Raw genomic sequence first — 20,300 nt, 5'->3', positions numbered from 1 at the left:
TAACAGAATATAACAGGATTCTATGACGGAATGCAGTCTATTGCCAAGCATAACAGATCCGTCTGATTTCAGTTATGCAGGACTTTGTTTTTCGTCCTGCATAAAAAAGCCAGACGGATCCGTTCTACTTGGCCATAGACTTCTATTATGACGGATCAAAATGGAATACCTCTTAAAGGCTTCCGTTTTGCATTCTGTCATAGAATTTCATTATATACCGTTATAACTGAATCCATCACAGGATTCCTAAACTGCATGAACACCAAACCCGAACCTGTAAAGTTCGGGTTCGCTCATCCCTAATGATGTATGCATTTTTTTTTTCTTGGTTGCTAAGGGTGGCCTGCACGATGATGTGCACAGCCATATATGTGACCTGCCTGTCTTACTGACGCAAAGTAACTGTTTAGCTACCAGAAAGGACTAGTTATGCATGTTTCTGCAATTCACAGTGATGTACACTAGGATACATTCTCCCTAAAATTTAATTGCAGGCTGGGATATACCTGATATAATGCAGTTTGTGACTAATTAATTTGTAACAAAGCAAATTTTTGGGAAAAATGCAACGAAGGAGCCAAATTGAAATTTTGAAAACTTAGTGATAATCAGTTCTTGCTTCTTCTGTTTTCTTTTTTTATCCTTACACTATAAGCCAGTGTTTCCCAACCAGTGTGCCTCCAGCTGTTGCAAAACTACAACTCCCAGCATGCCCGGACAGCATTTGGCTGTGCGGGCATGCTGGGGGTTGTAGTTTTGTAACAGCTGGAGGCACACTGGTTGGGAAACACTGCTATAAGCAGCAGGGGCGTAGCTAAAGGCTCATGGGCCCTGGTGCAAGAGTTCAGCTTGGGCCCCCTACTTTGTGGCAAGGGACAAGGAAACACATAGCCTTCGTGCCACCTAAGGCAAAAATTGAAACAGCACCCCCCTTATCCAAATTCTTGACCTAACCCCTTCCCTTCAGCCAGAGGTGTAACTTGACCAGCATGTACTTTCTGTAATACCAGTGTCCTCTTATATGGCACAAGGGTCTTTGGGCCCCCTCAGGCTCCTGGGCCCGGTAGCGACTGCTACCTCTGCACCCCCTATAGCTACGCCCGTGATAAGCAGGATGTTCTAGTGGTGATTGATAATCAGTTCTCACCTCTCCTGTGTTCTCCCCTGTCCTTATACTATATACAGTGATAAGCATGGCGTTCTAGTGGTGATAGATAATCAGTTCTCACCTGTCCCTTATACTAGGTACAGTATCTTCATGTCTGCAGTCATCCCAAAACTTCAGTATTAAAGGGTTTGTTCAGGAATAAGTAACGTTTCACATGTGCCCGCAGCCTCTACTATGGAAAGAGTCATACGTACCTGCTACCCTTAGCTCTGGTTATGTGTGCCAGCTCCTGTGTGTCCATCTTCTAGTAAATGATTGTTTGCTCCCTCGCCGGCACAGGCATGGTCACCTGCTTTACTGCAGCCAATGACTGGCTTTAGTGGTGATGTGTTTCTTGTGGATATGTTACCCCTGAATCCAGTCATTGGCTGCAGCAGAGCAGATGATTATGCCCATTCCTAGGAGGTAAATAAGCCGCGGATCGGAAGAACTTTAGCTTACCGGCTTCACAGCCGTGGGGCGGCCAGCAAGGACAACAGGTGCACAAACAATGTAATGTTATATGCACACGATGTAATGTTAGGGATGGAATATAAGGGCTACTCTCCCTGCATTGCAAACTGGTTGGAATAATGAAGCAATCAGATTGGATTTATACAGGAGACCTGCAGATATTTGGGTCAGATAACTCCTGCTGTCCGGTCATTTTTGGTTGTCTTCTTAGGTTGTATAAAACCTTCCACACGACTTCTCCAACCGTCTGATGACTTCTACAATATTTCTTTCACAGCTTGTGAATCCGGGTGAAGATCGGAACAATATTAATCCTACAGAGACATATGTGAGGGGTGATGAGCAGAGTACAGAGGACCTTCCTACAGATAACCGCCCAGGTGAGTAGTGACCACTAAGTAACGCAGAGAGGTCTCTAAGATTCTGCTTATACAAATAAAGAAAAAATCGAAATATTGTGCAATGTGGGAATAATGATATTACAATTATTATTATTATTGATGAGTTTATATGAAAGAGACTTGTGTACACAATAACAATTACTAATAATTACTAATGGTAATAAAGTTACTCCCAAGACCATTTGGTAACTAAACCACAAATTCCTATCCCTTTACAGTACAGTGTAGTTACTATACAGAGGTCTTCTTATGTCTCTCCAGTCCCGGTCTTTGCTCTGGCCCCTCCAGGTTTCCTCTTCTGTAGCACTTTTCTTTTCTCTTCTCCTTCTCTCTTCTGCCTCTTCGCTTCTTCCTTCCTAACAGCCAGTCCTAGCATTGTCTAGAATATGGCTTGGACACATCTTTTCGGTTGTTTCTTATGGTTTTATATCAATTTCCAGTGAACTCTTGAAGACTGATAGAAGCAGCTGGAATGTTGGGATTTTCCAGCATTTTCCTGCCCCGCTAGCCATGTACCGCCTACTGGACAATTGTCAGACATTCTTTAGCTAATTGACAACTACAGTACCTTTGATATGCTAATGATTAATAAAAAAAGATTAATAAACTGTAATGTATGTCATATAATAGAGATGGGTATTAATATGCAACAGCAATTTAGGAACATCCAAACTATTACATTGTGGTTTAACATCTGGAAGGAGGTAAAAGCTTTATGGCATGCGACTAATATACATGAAGATACCATATTATGGAACATTTCCATAACAATTTATTAGCATTAAAAAAACATTGATCAGGAATTTTGGTGGAATCATGGGATTAAGAGCGTTGAACAGATCTGGAAAAATGGGGGTATAGTAGATTTTGAAGAAATACAAAAAAGATATGGAATTTCAGATAAGGACTTTTTTTATTATTTCCAATTAAAGCATGCAATAAGAGCTAATATTGGGAAGGGAACGTTTATAATGCCACTCCCTCCGCCAATTGTAAAAACAGCTAAATTGGGACTAGAAAGGAAAAAATTTCTTCAATCTATAATACTCCGATTTTTCAGAGGACTAAAGTACAGGGTAGTAAAAATGGGATGAGTAAATAGCAGGGAGTAGTAGAGTCAATAAATGAAGAGAGGTGGGATTCGATACTTCAGGATATGAGGAAACTTTCTAGAAATCCATCCCGTAGATTGATTGAATTCTACGGGATACATCGTCTATACTTTTCTCCGGAAAAGTTAATGAGATATTATCGAAATACTGAATTTAAATGTTTAAAATGTGGGGAGATAGGTGTTGATGATGTACACATGGTACTGTCTCCTTATCCAAGAGTATTGAAAGAATGTGATTTTCAAAATAGAGAACTGTTTTCTCATTCAAATACCAAAAGATTTAGAAATATGTATATTGGGAGATGTGGAGAGAGTCGGGGATGTGCGACACCAAGAGATTGTGGCTAAACTACTATTCCAGGCGAGGGGCTGCATGGTTAAAAACTGGATAGAAATCCTCCCACAACTATGATGTGGGTAAATTACACTAAGTTCTCAATCCCCTGTGAGAGGTTTAATGTAGTATCTAAAACGAAAAAGATAAAATTTGATAGACTTTGGAAACAATGGTTGGAGTAAAAAAGAGCGAGGGGGAGATGGTAGAAAACAGAAGTTGAGGAGTAGGATTTAGGATAGAAGGTGGTAAAGTTTTTTCCTCCTCCCTTCTTTTTCTGGATTTTATTTTTTTGGGAGAGGGGAGGGTTTTGGGATTAAATAAAAAAAATGTTGAAATGTATTTACATATATGTTGTGTAGATTATGCAGCTACGTAATTATGGCAGATTTATTTCTGTGATGATTTCTTAATAGATAAATTAAAATTTAAAATGCAAAGTGCTGACAGAGGGAGCGGACCCCCTTTGTCTTCCATCGGCACCCCGTCAATGCGATCGCGGGGTGCTGATGTGTGTGAAAGCTGGCTGGCGTCTCGTGTGGGCCCCAGACCAGCCTTGAGTAATTTCCAGCCTGCTGCTCAATGTCAGAATAGCACTGACATTAAAATGCAATATACTATAGGGATAATGCATTGCATTTTCAAATTAATCAAAAGCTGTCAGTTATAGTCCTCTTGTGGGACTATTAAGTGGTAAAGAAAAAGTAAAAAAAAACAACTCATTTATTCAATAAAAAAATCCCATAAAAAAGTATGCTTTTTTTCCATTGAAAATACGCATTTCAATAAAAAATTTCATGACATTTTTTCCCCCCCATATGTTTGGTATTGCCGTGTCCGAAACGACCTGGACTACATAAATATCATATAAATTATCCCCTACGGTGAACGCCATAAAAAAAAAAGACATAATTGCTCATTTATTCTTAGCTGCCACTGAAAAAACTTAATAACAAGTGATCAAAAAGCGCCCTTTACTCCAAATGATACCAATGAAAAATACAAGTCGTCCTGTAAAAATCAATCCCTCACACAACTCCATAGAAAGGAAAAAAAAAAAAAAGTTATGGGTTTTGGGAAGCGTTAATGCAAAAAAAAACATTCTTAAAAAAAAAAAAAAAGGGTTTTTAATTGCAAAAAAAAGTTGTAAAATGTAAAAAATCTATATGTATTTGGTATCACTGTAATCGTACTGACCCAGAGAATAAAGATATGTTGTTTATACCGAAAAATGAACACCATAAAATGTATTTAAAAAAAAAACAACGCTTGGTCAGTAAGGCCAAAAACAGGCTGGTCAGTAAGGGGTAATGATTGTTTGAGGAATGTTCTGCCATGCTGAATAATAATAATAATATTTTTTTATATAGTGCCACCATATTCCGCTGCGCTTTACAACTTCATAAGGTTCATGTACAAAACAAAAGTAACTGGCTAATATACAACTGAAAGTAGGTAGATGGAGATGAGGGAGGAGATATATGGAGGTGCAGCACTGTGGAAAGCTTTGGGGACTGTGAGATTATTTCCTGCCTGGGTACTACCAGTCTTGTCTCTGAAGTTGCCATGCCATCAGCGCAGAGGTCAGTGACAGGTTCTGGAACTTTAGGGCTTAAAAGGGAATGAAAAGTATCAAAGAGTCGTTTTGGGTTATTTGACAGTGAGGAGGTGAAGAATTTTGTTTGGCAATGTTGAGAGCCTAATTGTATGTTTTTGAGCATAAATTTATAATGGAGGAGGTCTGCTGATAGTCGCGATTTCCTCCATAAGCGTTCTGCACATCTGAAGCAGCACTGTAGAAAACGTGTTTCAGGTGTGTGCCAGGGTTGTCATGTTCTATGTCGAGAGGATCGGATTGATATTGGAGGAACCTCATCTAGGGTGGTTTTGAGGGTCTGGTTGTAATGAGCCAAGTCTGGACAGGGGAGGGTAGATGATTGGGGTAAGAGCTAATTGTAGGGTGTTAATAAGTTGCAGGTGTTTGATGTTGTGTAGGTTTCTGTAAGTGTGAAAAGTAGGATTGCCATGAGAAAAGTGAGAGGTCTTTATGGTAAATGAAAGAAGATTGTGGTCACAGAGTGGGAAGGATAAGTTACTAAAGTTTGAGACTGAGCAATGACGGAAGAAGACTAGATCAAATGTATTGCCCTGTTCATGCGTGGCAGAGGAAGTAAGTTGTGATAGGCTAAGAGAGGAGGTTAAAGAAAGAAAGTGAGTGGCTGATGGGGAGATAGGATCATCAATGGGGATATTAAAATCACCCATAATACGAGTTGGTGATTCAGAAGATAGGAATTGAGGAAGCCAAGCTGCAAAGTGATCCTAGGAATTGGTGGGGGAAGCCTGGGGGATGATAGACAACTGCAACTCTGAAGGGTAATGGATGGAAGAGTCTAATGGTGTCAACCTCAGAAGATGGTAATGTGAGAGAGGGTACAGGGGAATGACCTGAAACGTGCACTGTGGAGAAAGTAGTATGCCTACTCCTCCACCACGCCTGTCATCAGGTCTGGGTTGTGGGCGAAAGTGAAGTCCACCATAGGATAGGGGCAGCAGGGGAAGCAGTGTCAGAGGGTTGAAGCCAGGTTTCTGTAAGGGCTAGCAAGTTCAGAGAGTGTGAGAGGAAGAAATCGTGGATTATGGATAGTTTATTTTATGAACCGACCGTGCATTCCAGAGTGCGCAGTTAAAAGAAACTAGAGAGGATGTGCAGTGAACATTAATCAGATTTTTGGGGTTTCTGTGTGTGGCAGAGGAGAAGCTGAAGTGAGCAACAGAGGGAGGGCCAGGATTCGGTGAAATATCCCCTGCAGCTAGTAGCAGGAGAACAGAAAGAAACAGCAAGTGGTTGAAAGATTTGTATTGGTGTTTTTTATGCTGCACCGTGGAGGAAGATAATTCATGGTGATGTATGAGGGTATAAAGTGTATGCGAACTGAACAAGGGTGAGGGAAGGAGGGACAGAGGGTGGAAGGTGTGGTTGATTTTGAAGGTAGACAGCCATAGCAATGAGAAGAGTAGCCAAAGCCTGAGTGAAACAATATTGTAGCATACCTGTGCTGTCTTTCTTTGTTTGAGTAGTAGACACAGCATCACCGTCTCCTGCACTGTCCAACTGCCAAGCGCTTAGGCAATATGGCGCTTTGGCAGAGATGGTGCTTTTGGCTAGTGCTGACCCCTGCGAGTGTTTCCCCTTAGACTGTGTCTATATTTATAGGAAGTGTGATCACAGATCTAGGGGTAATTTAGTTCATTAATCAATTAACCACAGAAGTAAGGCACATGAGAAGAGATGCTATATGTAGGTAAACAAACAAAGCTAAGGATCTGGATGGGCCATAAAATCGCTACAGATCACAAGCATTACAACAGTCAAATACATCACATTTAATCACAAATAAATTGCATTTGGGCAAGCAAATCATCAAGATCTGCTGTTTATATCTAAAGATGCATTTACACCAACTGATTACAGTGAGGAACAGAAGTATTTGAGCACCCTGCGATTTTGCAAGTTCTCCCACTTAGAAATCATGTAGCTGACAGAAGTAAAAAAAATAAGTAAATCACATTGTATGATTTATAAAGAATGTATTGGTCTTGCACTACTGAACATTAGTATTTGAACACCTGAGAAAATCAGTGTTAATATTTGGTACAGAACCTTTTGTTTGCAATTACAGAAGTCAAACGTTTCCTGTAGTTCTTTGACCAGGTTTCCACACACTGCAACAGGTATTTTGGCTCACTCCTCCACACAGATCTCCTCTTAGATCTGTCAGGTTTCGGGGTTGTCGCTGAGCAACACAGAGTTTCACATTCCCTCCAAAGATGTTCTATTGGATTTAGGTCTAGAGACTGGTTATGCCACTCCAGAACCTTGATATGCTTCTTACGGAGCCGCTCCTTGGTTATTCTGGCTGTGTGCTTCGGGTCGTTGTCATGTTGGAAGACCCAGCCACGACCCATCTTCAATGCTCTGACTGAGGAAAGGAGGTTGTTGCTCAAAATCTCACAATAAATGGCCCCATTTATCCTCTCCTTAATACAGTGCAGTCGTCCTGTCCCCTTAGCAGAAAAGTACCCCCAAAGCATGCTGTTACCCCCCCCCCCCCCCATGCTTCACAGTAGGGATGGTGTTCTTGGGCTGCAACTCAGCCTTCTTTTTCCTCCAAACATGACTAGTGAAGTTTAGACCAAAAAGTTCTACTTTGGTCTTATCTGACCACATGACTTTCTCCCATGCCTCCTCTGGATCATGCAGGTGGTCATTGGCAAACTTCAGATGGACCTGGACATGTGATGACTTGAGAAGGGGAACCTTTCGTACAATGCATGATTTGAAACCATGACTGCTTAGTGTTCTACCAACAGTGACCTTTGAAACTGTGGTCCCAGCTCTCTTCATGTCATTGACCAGCTCCTCCCTTGTAGTTCTGGGCTGATTACTCACCTTTCTTATCATCAGTGATACCCCACGAGGTGAGATCTTGCATGGAGCCCCAGTCCGAGGGAGACTGACAGTCGTCTTTAGCATCTTCCATTTTCTAACAATTGCTCCAACAGTTGATCTATTTTCACCAAGCTGCTTGGTAATTGCCCTGTAGCCCTTTCCAACCTTGTGGAGGTCCACAATTTTGTGTCTGATGTCTTTTGACAGCTCTTTGGTCTTGCCCATGGTAGTAGTTGGTGTCTGACTGACTATGGGGTGGACAGGTGTCGTTAAAGAGCTCGGATAGGTGCTACTAAGTTAGATTAATGAGTGGAGTAGAGGTGGACTTTTTAAAGGCAGAGTAACAGGTCTTTGAGAGCCAGAATTCTTGCTGATTACCAGGTGTTCAAATACTAATGTTTAGCAGTGCAAGACAAATAAATTCTTTAAAAATCATACAATGTGATTTCCTGTTCTTCACTGTATCTGTTCTTCTGACTTCTGTTCTTCACTGTATCTGACAGATTATTTGACCAGTCATTGGTCAGATGTGCGTTAGTCGACTAGTGTGACCTTCCATGGCCCTTTTGTATTAGTATAAATGGTGTCAGTGTGCAGTATAATAAATCTTTAACATTAAATACCAAGTAATACTGGATCACATATTATTTATCATTCCCTAATTGACTCTTCTGATTGATTCATCAGAATTACACCTGAAATTAATTTCAAGAAATAGTTCATCTGTAGTGATAGAATTTTCATTATAAAAATGACGTAATGATCACGGCACTCTATCTAAGGCTGATAGATTTAGGGTGCGTGTCAAAGTGCGTTCCTTGCTCCACCTCTCGGAACTAGTAAGTATTTGAATAATTTAGACAGCACTCCAGTATACGATTAATGCTTTTTATTTGCCGGACATAAAGATCCTTTTTGGAACTGAGGCAACGTTTCGGGCAAAACACATGCCCTTCATCAGGCTAGTTGCGTGCATAGATGCATGGAAGGCCGGCATATGGAATAGAATTTTCATTATCATTGGATGGTGTTTATATATGAATCGCAGGCCCTTAATATTAATCCATGAAAAAAAGAAAGAGTTTATGGAGCGTGCCATCCAGTTTGTTTACTTGAGAGTGACAGGACTGAGCTTCCTACTGTCCATTCTACTCTCCTCCCTCTGAGACCAGCTGTCTCATTCCCCGGCCTGCACTCTCCCCAGCAGCAGGTGTGATACAGTGATGTCATTGTACCTGCTAGGCTGAGAGGGAGAGCGCACAGACCAGAGATAATCCCCCGGCCTGTGTGCTCTCCTCAGCTCAGCAGGAGAGATGACGTCATCACATCACGTCTGCCACTGGAAGAGCATGGTGTGCTCAGTAGTACTTTATTAATTTTATTCAAAGTATAAGCAGTATAAGGAGCTTCACTACTGGAGCACTAAGGGACAGCACTACTGTAGAAGGGGAAACAAAGGGGGCATAACTACTGTGTGGGGCCACTAAGGGGGCATAACTACTGTGTGGGGCCACTAAGGGGGCATAACTACTGTGTGGGGCTACTAAGGGGAAGCATTATTGTAAGGGGCATAACTACTGTGTAGGGGCACTAAGGGGGCATAATTACTGTTTGGAGACATCCAGGGGTAATTCTCCTGACGGCACTAAACGGGAATTCTACTGTGAAAGGGACTCTTAGGGGAGATAACTATGGTGTGAGGAACTAAGGGGTCATTCAATGCCTCTTGTCCAGTGCTAGGAAATGTTTTATTTATATGCATTTAAAATGACTGACTGGGTGGAGGTTGCAGGGAAAAAGGTGGGGGCCAACTTGGCCTAGTTATGCCCCTCAGTCTACTATCGGATTGTGATCTTTTTGGACACCACTGTTTTAGTCACTTAATTCTTGTATTTTGTGCCATACCTTTCTGTGGATTTTTTTAAATATTGAAATGTAATAAAATATTTTGGTATATTGGAAATAAATAGATAATATGGACTGGCACTCTGTATGTGTGGCGATAAATTCAGAAAATACAATACAATATGTAAAGTGATCACACTATTTTAATATGCAAGAAAATAAAAACTCAATAAAATTCCAATAAAATCACCAAAAAACACATTGATAATAACACATGATTATAGAACCTTGTAATGATAAATAGGTGATGATCTATAGTTTGGATAAGCTGATCAAAACGCAGCAAATTGTAAAGTTCCTTCTAAGAATGAATATAAGTTGAATAAAAGTTCCTTTCAAACAAAGACCTAGCCAAGTCTTAATATTAATCTTCTAGTGAACATAAAGTGCATTTCAAGGTCTTACTTGGTTATATGATTATGGCTGATGTCCGCAGACAAAGAATCCTTAGTGGGGATAAATAGTCCTGAATATTGTTACTGTTAAATGTCCAGACACAATTGTTGCAGATGGTAATAAATAAAGTGCTGATGTGCACTATATAAAAGAGATACACGGGTCTTACCTTCTCCTAGGTAAGTTGCGGTTCAATGTATACGGTATTACGGCATAACATACCCGACTTTGAAATCGCTGCTGCGTGTATTATCCCAGGCTGTTCAAACAGACGCCGGCGTGCCACGTGGTCTGTAACGGGATTCTGACTTGTACCTTACAGCGAGGTATCGCGGGAACTGATGCTGAAGGATGGATCCGAAAGTTTTATTCTATTTGGAGCGCTCCAATCATTCGAAAATGTTTAAAAGATTTTGGTGGTCTTCCTTGTAGAGGCCTCTTTCTTTTAGTCCGGTGGGAGTTCTCAGCTGTTCACGCCAGACGCGTTTCGGGGACCTCTTACCCCTTCCTCAGTGGCAGCTTTTCTCTAATTTTTGGACTCACTATTTATAGACCACCCAAAACAGCCCAAAAAATGGTGCGGATTTGGTAACCAAGGATTCGGCTCTATTATTTTGTTTGCGTTTTTTTATGCGGTTTTGTTGCGTTATTTCAGCTTCTTAACCCTAACCATCCAATAAAAATTTAATATTGCATCACCATGCTTTAATTAAAAAATGTATAAAATGTTACATTTAGCTCTAAAATGCATAAAAAACATGGAACATGGTAAAATCCATAATGGAACACAGATAAAGGGGTATACTTATAGATATACACAGATTGTTACTAGTTTCATAATGTAATATGTAAAAAAAACACATGCAGAGATGGTGCTTAATTCAAAATGGAAAATGTTGGAAAATATTGCATGATGACAAAAAGGAGTGCATGTCCGACTCCAAAGGAGAGTCTCAGTGCTGATAAACAGCCAGACGTGAGACTCTCTGTCGGATGGCGGACATGCAGCCCAGATCTTACAAGAAGCCAAAAATTTCTAGTTCAGCATTTAAACCCATTGGGATGAGGCTGCCAAAATCAAAAATTAGTCTTGAGTCGGCTCTAGACATCTTGTCTATGTGTTTGCCTCCACGCCAATGTTTTTTGTAACGCCATGAAAAACATGCCTTTTGGGTCTTTATTATGGACTTCTTTAAAATGCTTTGACAATGAATGTTTCATATATCCATTTTTGATATTTCGCAGATGTTCGCCTATTCTAGTTTTGAGACATCGCTTCGTCCTGCCAATGTACTGCTTTCCGCAGGGACATTGGATCAGGTAAATTACCCCAGAGCATGGATGTCAAACTCATGGCCCTCCAGATGTTGCAAAACTACAACTCCCATCATTTCCTGATAGCTGTAGTATGCCTAGGCATGATGGGAGTTGTAGTTTTGCAACAGCTGGAGGGCCACGAGTTTGACATCCCTGCGCTAGAGGTATCACAATTAAGGAAGTTTTTTATGGTCGTGGAGAAGGTGTTTTGGGATGAAGTTTTACAACCTTGGCATTTCCCACACCTATAGAACCCCTTTTAGGCTCATCCAATTATTTGTCAGAGAAGATTTTTTCGGTTTGTGTTTTATAGAAGGTGCGATTTTGAGTCCTAAATTTTGTGCTCTAGTGTAAGTGATTTGGGGTTTTGTGAGTAGTAACAGACCAATTATCTTATCTTGTGCTAACAAGTGCCAATATTTACTAATTATTAATTCAATTTGTTTATATTGTGTAGAGAAAGGTAATATGATCCTAAAATCAGTACCATCTTTTTTTCTTCTGTTGTTTTTTGTACATTCTTCCGAATTTTTTGTAAAAAAGGATTCTCTCGGTATCTCATTTACCTTTTAAAAGTGCTTTTTCTAGAACGTGTGTGGGATATTTTTTCTCCATAAACCTATCTTTTAAATCAAATGTTTTTTATTAAGGTTTTCATGACATAAAAAACATTAGTAATAGACAGTAGGAAAGAATAATTCGGCATAATATAGAAAAGACACGTTAAGGTGGACGCAGCCACTCAGTAAGGGCATATATTTTAGACATATCCTCACCATGCAAGGCGAAATCAATATTCAAACCATAATAGGCAGAAGAAAACATTGAAGATACATGAACAAATCGTATAGGCCAATACCACGTAAGTTACAGAGACTATCATAGTATTCAGCTCCAAACTAGTGCAAGTGCTTGCAAGGACTGTTAACAGAAGTCCATCGAGGTGTAGCCATGGGTGACTAATCTTGAGTTAACAAGTAGTATGTATGCATTCATAAAAGATAAAGAAAACACAAAGAAAACCCAAAAGGACCCAACTAGTGTCATTAATATTAGGAGAGACCTCAATGTACGCCAAATTGTCTAAGAGGATGTTTTATCTATCAGGGGGAATACAGTACTGGATATTATATAGGTGAAGTGTACCCTATCGGGAGAAGTAAGGATGAGAGGTCCAGGGAGACCACTTGTTCTGATATCGCACCTGAGAAAGTATTGAAGGTGGGAGCAATCGTTCATATCTACAGGACATATTCAGTTCATTGACCACCTCCGAGAATTCAGGAGGAGCTTGACGTTTCCAATGTCGTGTCACAATCAGTTTGGCACTGAGAAAAATTTGTCCCACTATTGGCCTAATCGTAGGGTGGATACAGTGGATTCCTACAAATAACAGAGCAAGCTCTGGAGACGGCAATATGGTATGACCAGCCAATTCCCCAACTAATGTGAAGATTTGCTTCCAAAAAGTATCTATAACCGGGCATGTCCAGAGGATATGAAAGAGTGATCCAACGCAACCGCACCCCCTCCAACACAAAGGGGAGGTAGAAGGATATATGGTATGTAATCTCTGAAGAGTAAAATACCAATTTAGGAGAGTCTTAACACCCGCCTCGTAATGAGTGATGCACTTGAAGTTAGATGTTAAGAAGCCAATAGCATATGACCACGAGTCATCTGAGAATGAACGGCCTATCACCTGTTCCCACTGTTTGAAAGGTCTAGTTTTGATAAATTTTGTTTTGTCACCAAGGAAGTTGTAAATGCGACCAGTCGCCCCTTTCCTCAACAAGCCTGGGATTTGAAACAATTGAAGGATTCCTTCATGAACCTTGGGGGGAGATTTTAGTATAGTTGTAAGGAAATGTTTAATTCTAAGATAATTAAATATTTCTCCAGGCGGTAATTGGAATTTCAGTTGGATAACAGGAAAGGAGTGTACTCCCTCCGCAGAGACCAGCTGAGACACTTTCTCTAACCCCCCATCTCGCCATCTAGCCAAGTTAATGTTCTGTAGAGAGGACTCTAAAGTGTGTGTGTCAGAGTGGGAGAATACCAAATCCTTAGAATCTGGGGAAGAGTTGTGTGCTAGAAGCCATAATTTTCCCACATGTTTCATTGTCAAAAGGGTGAGATCAGGAACCCTCCTATTCCATATAATTCTAATCAGAAGATCCCTCAGAGATCCTCCGCCAATCAAGTGTGACTCAATCTGGTGCCAGGCTTTAGTGCAATCTAACATCCACCATTCCCTAGCTAACGAAAGACCTATTGCCTTGTAGTAATCCTGGATGCAGGGCAGTCCAATTCCTCCAGCACTTTTCCTCAAGAAAAGTTGTTTTTGCGCAATTCTAGGTTTGGATGTCCTCCAAATATATTTAGATAAACGCATTTGCGCCTTTTTAAAAAATACTTGAGGGACCGGGATCGGGAGAGCATGCAGAACATATATCAATTTAGGTAATGTCATCATTTGGAATGCCGCTACTCTTCCTATCCATGAAACTTCTCTCATTGAGAACTGAGTAAAGTCGGAAGTCATTGTCATAAGGAGGGGCTCATAATTGCGTTTGTATAAAAGCGAACTCGGGGATGTGAGTTTTATTCCTAAGTATGGGAGCTCAGTTTCCTGCCAATCTAATAAGTGCATACCTTTTAGAAGCGTAACTTCATCTTGAGGGATATTTATCGGTAAGACTTGTGACTTGGAATTATTGATTTTATAATATGATAGCGAGCCAAAGTGCTTTATAATATCTAAGGCGTGGCTTAAAGACGTGAGGGGGTTCGACAGGGTGAGAATAATGTCATCTGCGTAAAGTGAAATCCGGTGATCTCTCCCACCTATTACTGCCCCCTGTATGAGGGGAGAATTTCGTATATGTTGAGCGAGGGGCTCCAAGGCTAAAATAAACAAAAGGGGCGACAAAGGACACCCTTGGCGTGATCCATTAGTAATGTGAAAGGGATTCGATATTACCCCGTTGACCCATACTTTGGCTGTAGGAGAATGGTATAGGCTATGAAAAGCATTCATTATTTTTCCACTGAACCCCATCTTCTGGAGGACTGAGAAAGCGAATGACCAGTGCAAGCGGTCAAACGCTTTCTCAGCATCAAGTGTCACAGCTAGCAGAGGAGAATTTTTCTGTTCTACATAATTAAACAGATCTACCAGTCTTCTGGTATTATCTGATAAGATCCGGCCTTTGACAAAACCTGTTTGGTCGTCTTTGACTAGAGATGGCAGTATAGGAGATAATCTAGTGGCAATCAATTTGGCGAATATCTTTATGTCCGAATTAAGTAAAGAGATGGGCCTAAAGTTTTTGGGAGTATCTGGAGATTTCCCAGGTTTGGGCAGAGTAACAATTAAAGCTGTGAGCATTTCCGAAGGGAAAGGGGTTCCCTCTAAGGCTTTATTAAAAATTCCTAACATATATGGTGCCAAGGTAGGGAGAAATTTCCTATAATATTCGCTTGCCAATCCATCCAGACCTGGGGATTTACCCTGAGAAAGAGACATGATCGTCCTGTGGAGTTCTGCTGGAGTGACGGGGGAGTTTAACAACTGTAGTTGTGTTGAGGAGACAGTAGGAAGGTCAGATTTGGCTAGAAAGTCCTCCACAAGACTGGGGTAATTATCTGGTGTGGGAATGTCATCTTTAAGATTATATAAAGTGTGATAATAAGAACGAAATTGTTCTGCGATCTCTCTAGGATCCAACAACTTAGCATTAGAAGATGGATGCAAGAGATATGGGATTTTTGATTTAGATTGGCGAATTTTGATTTGATTAGCCAGAAGTTTACCTGCTCTGTTGCCCTGAGCGTAGTATCTCGACTTCATTCTGAGCAAATTCCTGGAGTAATTATGGGAGAGCAGACATCTCAATTTATCCCTCTCTACCCTCAGTAAGTTAGAAACGTGGACCGTAGGTGCTGCCTTATTAATTTTCTCAAGATCTGCAATAGATTGCAACAGTTGTGAAGATTCTTTTTCTCTAACCTTTTTCAATTTGTGTTTTAATCTAATCAAGGAGCCTCTTATAAAAGCTTTATGGGTTTGCCACAGCATATAACTATCTGAGACCGACCCCTCATTAAAAGAGAAAAACTCCTGCATTTCTTTAGACAACTCCTCCACCGCTTCTCGGTTATGAAAAAGAAAGACATCATTTCGCCAAATGGGAGCTCTTGAGGATTGGTAAAGATTTTCCAGGGTCAAAGTAATTGGGGCATGGTCAGACCATTGAATGAGTCCTATACTTGAGGATTTTGTATGCATCAAGGTGGTATGATCAATTAAAAACATGTCTATACGGGAGTATGAATGATGGGGTGATGAGAAGAAGGTATAGTCCCTCTCCGCACTGTGCTGGGCTCTCCAAACATCAATAAGACCCTCAGACTGCAAGAGAGAAGCGATTCCTCCCTCCAGCCGCCTTGTAGAGCAGGTAGAATCCAGTGATCTATCCATTATCATGTTGAAGTCCCCGCACATAATGGTTTTACCTATTTTCATGGCATTAACCTTTTTAAGTAATTTACGCAAAAAGGTTATTTGATGAGCATTGGGAGCGTAGATATTGACTAATGTATAAGTAACGTTATTAACCGAACATACCAAGATGATGTACCTGCCATTGGGATCCGCCTTAGAAGAAAGCACTTTAAATGCGACTGAATTCTTAACGGCTATAAAAACTCCCCTAGATTTCTTGCTGAAATGAGAATGAAAAATGTGAGGAAAAGATTGATGATGAATGCGCTTTGCATCCTCTTGCAACAAATGGGTCTCCTGAATACATACAAGATCAGCTGCTGCTTTATTCGCCTCTCTCCAAACATATGACCTCTTCTGAGGACAATTAAGTCCTTTAGCATTGAGTGATAAGATTTTAAGGTCCATATGAGTGAGGAGGGGCCGTAGCCACTATATGTGCAAAATAGATATTAAACAATTAACTAGACAACCTTGTGCTCAGTGACACTACTCTTACCAGAGGTAACTATGCTAGGTAAGACTGATGCAATAAATGGTAAAATAACAATAAAGAAAGAAAAAGGAACAAAGGGATAACACAACAGGGAAAGAAAGGATGATACTACAATACCAGGCAGTGACGCCTGACTGTGTGGTTCAAGAGGCGTAAGTCCACAAGAAAGGCCAAGGGAAGGCTCAACCGGTGTAGTTATTCACTCAGGTATACTGCACCTAGATAATAAAGGAAAATATATAAAACCCCTTCAAGTCGGTACAATTATCTACCACCATTCCTTAACCCTTCCAAACAAGTAGAAAGACACTTTATGGGATATATATAAGTCCCATCAATTTTGACTTGAGAAATCAGGTGACCTTTACGTTAGGGGAAGAAAGGGGATCATTGCGCCGATAATTTCCTCGCTTTCCCACAGAAAAACGAATGTCCCACACTTGGAGGAGATTTTGTCCTTCTTCAACCGACTTTACCACATGAGTTTTGCCATCCTTCCGTATTAGGAGTTTCTGTGGGTAACCCCATTTGTATTGGATGTCATTTTCCCTGAGAGCTAATGTAACCGGTTGCAGCTCTCTTCTTTGCCGCAGCGTCGCCATAGATAAATCAGCAAACAGCCTGACCGATTGAAAAGGAGCTGGCAACTGTTCACAATTTCTGGCTGCTAACATCAAGGCCTCTTTTGTGTGAAAAAAATGGATGCGGGCTAAGGTATCTCTTGGGATATCCGCGCTTAAATGAGCCGGCTTAGGAATTCTGTGAGCTCTGTCTATGATCATATCCGGAACCGGTATTTTCAGCAAAAGTTATTTAAACAGGCTTTTAAGATATGTTTGCAGGTCTCTTGGAGCCACATCTTCTGGTATACCCCGGAATTTCACATTGTTCCTCCTGGAACGATCTTCCATATCTGCGATTTTGTACTTTAGAGATTCAAGTTCATCTGCTAGATCATTGTGTGCATCTATGACGTTATTCTGTGAGGTCGCAAATTCGGCCATTTTACTCTCCACATGGGCTACTCTGCTTTCATTTTCCTTAACTTTGGCAGCTAAGGGGTTAATCATCTCCGCCATGTCCGCACGGAGTGACTGGTGCAGGGCAAGGAGCATATTTTTTATGGAGTCTTCACAGAGCGGCTTATCAGAAGTTTGATATGTAAAAATAGGGGCTATATGGAAAGTCTCTGTTGATCCCCCCTGTAATGCAGTACTGACCTCTGGACAAGTGGATGAATCCAGTCTCGGTCTCTGCTTTTGAGGGCTAGCCGAGGGTGAGCGGCTCCGGTATGCTGCGGCGCCATTTTCTGGGCTTGCTGTCGCCGAGGACTTAAATTCACCTGGCGTCGGAGGGAGCGCTGGGAACTCTGCTTCGCTCATGGCGAAGGCCTCGGGCTCCGGAGGAGGTGAGTATAACAGTGAGCCATGTTTCGGCGAGGTGCTGCTGCAGGGCGACGGCGGGTAAGTGTCGCTGTGCGATCCGGCGCCATCTTTGGACGGGCCCCTCTCAAAGAAGCCGTCCAGATTCCCGCTCTGCATTTTAGGTAATTGTCTCTTGGTCCTTCCCATGTCGTCTGGTAGGACTTCCAGCTTCTTTCCAGGGCAATCGGGCAGTGGAGAGTGCGATGGAAGCTCTGGGAATCGCTATTGCAGTCGCTCTGGTGCAGGAGCTCTAAGATCAGGCGGCCATTCCACTCAGCGGCCAAGCCACGCCCCCCATAAACCTATCTTTTAATGATTCAGCTTCCTCTTGATATTGTAAATCCTCAGTGCAATTTCTTTTTATGTAAAAGGAAAAAGGGATCCGCTCACCTATGTTTCCCTCAGGGCAGGTGCTCCAAACCAAAATTTGAGTCACCCCTCAAAAGGTTTCAAATAGATATGTATAAAGGATGGGTGACCAATCCATCCTTTATACAATTTCTTTTTATGCGGCAAAATTGTCCAAAAGGTACATGCACTCCTTTTTGTCATCATGCAATATTTTCCAACATTTTCCATTTTGAATTAAGCACCATCTCTGCATGTGTTTTTTTTTATATATATATTACATGGGGAAACTAGTAACAATCTGTGTATGTCTACAAGTATACCCCTTTATCTGTGTTCCATTATGGATTCTACCATGTTCCATGTTTCTTAATGCATTTTAGAGCTAAATGTTACATTTTATTAATTTTTTAATTAAAGCAATGTGATGCACTATTTATTTTTTATTGTATGGTTAGGGTTAATCATGAGACACATTATAACAAAAAAACGCACAAGAAGCTTAAATAACGCAACAAAACCACATAGAAAACCGCATACAAAATATTAGAGCCGAATCCTTGGTTACCAAATCCGCACCATTTTTTTGGGCTGTTTTGGGCGGTCTATAAATAGGGAGTCCAAAAATGGGAGAAAAGCTGCCACTGAGGAAGGGGGAGGAGGTCCCCGAAATGCGTCTGGCGTGAACAACTAAAAGAAAAAGGCCTCTACACGGATGACCACAAAAATCTGATTTTCGTATGATTGGAGCGCTCCAAATAGAATAAAACTTTCGGATCCAACCTCGGCATCAGTTCCCGCGATACCTCGCTGTAAGGTACAAGTCAGAATCCCGTTACAGACCATGTGACACGCCGGCGTCTGTTTGAATAGCCTGGGATAATACACGCAGCATCGATTTTAAAGTCGGGTATGTTATGCCGTAATACCGTATACACTGAACCGCAACTTACCTAGGAGAAGGTAAGACCCGTGTATCTCTTTTATATAGTGCACATCAGCACTTTATTTATTACCATCTGCAACAATTGTGTCTGGACATTTAACAGTAACAATATTCAGGACTATTTATCCCCACTAAGGATTCTTTGTCTGCGGACATCAGCCATAATCATATAACCAAGCAAGACCTTGAAATGCACTTTATGTTCACTAGAAGATTAATATTAAGACTTGGCTAGGTCTTTGTTTGAAAGGAACTTTTATTCAACTTATATTCATTCTTAGAAGGAACTTGCTGCGTTTTGATCAGCTTATCCAAACTATAGATCATCACCTATTTATCATTACAAGGTTCTATAATCATGTGTTATTATCAATGTGTTTTTTGGTGATTTTATTGAAATTTTATTGAGTTTTTATTTTCTTGCATATTAAAATTTATTTCCAATACTTTTCTTTGTACGGGGTGATACAGTCACTTGGACTAGAGCACCTGTTCCCTGTCACATAGGAGTGAGCTATTCCTATTACCTTTTGTCTAGCATTTATTTTGGTATATTATTCATCAATAATAAAATGTGTTTTGTTCTTGGCAGATGGCTGTACCAGGAACTTAGCAAAACATCTGGTATCTTCAGATTTTGAAGTAGATGATCGTGGTATCATACAAGATATATATGAAGAGCATGCCAGTATCCAAGATATATCTTCATCCAATCACAGGAACAATGCATCATTTGACTCTTTTAAACAGGTCCGATCTTCTGATTCATCAAAGACTGTAACACAGAATAAAAGTCACAGAAAAGTTGTTAAACATCAAACAGCTCACGTAAGAGAGAATCCATTTTCATGTTCAGAGTGTGGGAAATGTTTTAAGCAGAAACGGGCTCTTGTTGTACATCAGAGAAATCACACAGGGGAGAAGCCATTTTCATGTTCAGAATGTGAGAAATGTTTTAACCGTAAATCACATCTTGTTTTACATCAGAGAGTTCACACAGGAGAGAAGCCATTTTCATGTTCAGAATGCGGTGAATGT

The sequence above is a fragment of the Bufo gargarizans genome, chromosome 6 (assembly GCF_014858855.1).
Source record: "Bufo gargarizans isolate SCDJY-AF-19 chromosome 6, ASM1485885v1, whole genome shotgun sequence".
Classification (NCBI taxonomy): Eukaryota; Metazoa; Chordata; class Amphibia; order Anura; family Bufonidae; genus Bufo; species Bufo gargarizans.
This window is presented reverse-complemented; position numbering follows the sequence as displayed.